General features: G+C 33.0%; 1 pseudogene; it reads left to right on the top strand.

The window, feature by feature from the left end:
• Nucleotides 1-1086: 1086 nt before the first annotated feature.
• Nucleotides 1087-2540, top strand: LOC139858572 (putative F-box protein At1g47730; annotated as a pseudogene).
• Nucleotides 2541-2884: the final 344 nt, after the last annotated feature.

The following is a 2884-nucleotide window of genomic DNA, read 5'->3' as shown; positions in this document are numbered from 1 at the left end:
TTGCTTTGTTATTAGATTGTGACACGTGCAATACTAAATGTCAAGAAATAGAAGATGATGATATTGTTTCTTTTAATATGACCTAAATTGAATTTTAATTTCACTCGCATTTCAATGGCAATTTTATGTTTAAAGACATGAAGATGAATTATGTGTGTATGTTGATTATATCATGTAGATGCAGAAGTATTATTTATGTTGAATACATGAAAAGTAATGTAATTTGTATTTTAAAAAAGCCTCCCGTGTTTAGTAACTTTCTAAATTTTGGTTTCTTGGTTAATTTCGATTCTAATTCTTTTGTTTGTTCTAATTTGTTATAAAGATTCTAGGTAATAAACGTGAAGATATGAAGATGGATATTGCAAAGTGCCACGATTTGAATTTTTGAAGCTAGAAATGTAATTTTTTTTTTTTTTTTTGTATTGTTTATTTTTTATTTTTATCTTTTTAGAAGTGATCTTCAGCATTAGCTCAAAATGAGTGCTTCAACATGTTTACCGTAACTTATAAGATTGAGATGATGCATCATATTTGGACCCATTTCCCTTTTTTTTGTAACTAATACACGTGTCAATCAAAACTTATTTCTCGGTCGAGTTGACTGATTTTTACAACACTGTTTAGGGGTAGTTCGTATAGAATTGATCATTTTATTAGCAACTTGCAAATTAGTTGATGACTTGAAAGCACAAATTCAAATACCCATCGAATATGCTTGCTAAAATGTCATGGTTGACTAATTTGAGTCAAACATAAACTTCACCAATGTTTAAATGGACGTCGTACAATCTATGCGTGAAATTATCTACTCCGTATATAATAAGGGTGGTGATATATTCAACATCATTTTTACTTAATCCATCATAAATCATGCATTAACATATTGTACTGTACAATCTATTAATGCAGAGTTATGGTGGATGAAATAAAAATGATTTTGGATATATCAATACCCATATAATAATAATAATAATAATAATAATAATAAAAATATTATTTACCGGGTGTAATCTTTTAAAAAAATAAAAATAAAATTAAAAAGATGGGTCAATGACAAGTATCACACTATCCCTATCCCCTAAATCTTACGCTACCAAGTCGCAAAACTTAAAACCCTAGAAATTGCATCCCCAAAATCCATCCAATTCAAAATCAAAATGTCGGACAACATACCATTTGAAATCCAATTTGAAGTATTGAAAAGGTTACCGGTGAAATCAGTGATGCGATTCAGAAGTGTCTCCAAACCATGGAAATCATTGATCGATAGCTCTCGTTTTGTTTCCGATTACAGCCTCCGTCAAACTCAACCGCACTTGTTTATAATGTATGAGGATCCCGGTGTGATTGGGATGAGGTATGTTTCAATTGTTGATGATGATGATGATAACTTCACTATACAGAAATGTGATATGTCTTCGATTCTTCCAAAGTCTGCAAAAAAAATTATCAGACTATTTCTTGCTGGTAGCTCTCAAGGTTTGTTATGTTTATATCATGGTTATGTTGCTATTATTTGGAATCCTTGGATTCGAAAATCTGTTACTGTTACTTTCCCTAAATTTGATTATCTCAATTATGGAGATGTTGTTGGTTTTGGGGTTTGTCCCAAAACTAATGATCCTAAGCTTGTCCATGTTACGTTTCCTCGAAAATCATTAAAAAAATGAAACTTGGAAAGTTGACATTTTTTCGTTAAGTTCGAGGTTTTGGAGAAGTCATTCATTTAGCAAAATAAGCGATGTGCTTTGTGAATCCATTAAACTCTATTGGCGGAGTGAATGTGTTGATGGGTTTATTTATTGGTGTGCTTCTAATAAGGATTTAACCAATCCGTCACGGGTAATTATTTCCTTTGATTTGACTAATGAAGAATTTGGAGTAATATATCTTCCTGATAGTTTGGCACGCTACAGAATTTTGGATTTGTCTAAACACAGAGAGTCTCTTGTTTTGCTTCCCCACGATCACATCACTACAAGATATGATTATGATGTGTGGATTATGGAGGGCGGTGTTACAAAATCGTTTAAAAAGCTATATACCATAAAATCAACCGATGCATTTGTGATGCCGATGGCAATTAGATACAATGGTGAAGTATTATTGGAAATTCTGGAGCGCTATATGCCGCAAATTGAGAATGTAGCATGGATTGATACTTATGAACCATCCTCAAATCGCTTCAAGAGGACTACGATTACTGGAACGTTTGAATGCATCTTTATGAGCTCTTACATGGAAACAATGCTTCTGCATGATTACGAGGACTTTAAATTGACAATTGCTTGATTAGTCAAATTTGCAAGGTGGAGCAGGCAGCCAAGCTTTTGGGCCAGTAAAATCACTCTTATTACTATGGTCGTTAAAATATGGTCATAGATGGGAATTGTCAATAATTTCCTTGTTGTTGATCTGACTCATATTTTAACGACTTCAGTGTGTTGACTTAAAGTTTATCTATTCAAGCTACCTTTTTTACTAAGATGTGTATTAAGTGAATTTTAATAATGACTTTGTTTGAGGTTTATTTGCTAGTTCTCATATATAAAACTAAGTTATGGTTTAAGCCTATGTGGCATCCTATGTGGCAGCCTTGTTTTTTCTCTGTTTTAAAATTTTATGACATGCCCCATATTTCGAATATTCATGGATTGACCAGTCAACTTTGAGTCTTAAGTGCGGATCATGACGCGTGTCATATGGATGTCAAGCCTTAGACTTCGGCTTTATAAGACATTTGAGCCTCAATTATTGGGACACTTGGAGTCTGTCAAACAGAGTTCATATACTCTCTCTCTCTAGAAAAGCATTTCTCTCACTAGAAACCGAGCAAGACAATCACTCCGGATTCAGATCGCATTTGGATCCGGTAAATCAT

Source organism: Rutidosis leptorrhynchoides, chromosome 7 (assembly GCF_046630445.1).
Source record: "Rutidosis leptorrhynchoides isolate AG116_Rl617_1_P2 chromosome 7, CSIRO_AGI_Rlap_v1, whole genome shotgun sequence".
NCBI classification, from domain to species: domain Eukaryota; kingdom Viridiplantae; phylum Streptophyta; class Magnoliopsida; order Asterales; family Asteraceae; genus Rutidosis; species Rutidosis leptorrhynchoides.
Note: the sequence above shows the minus strand (reverse complement) of the source record. Positions and strands in the feature narration are given on the sequence as shown.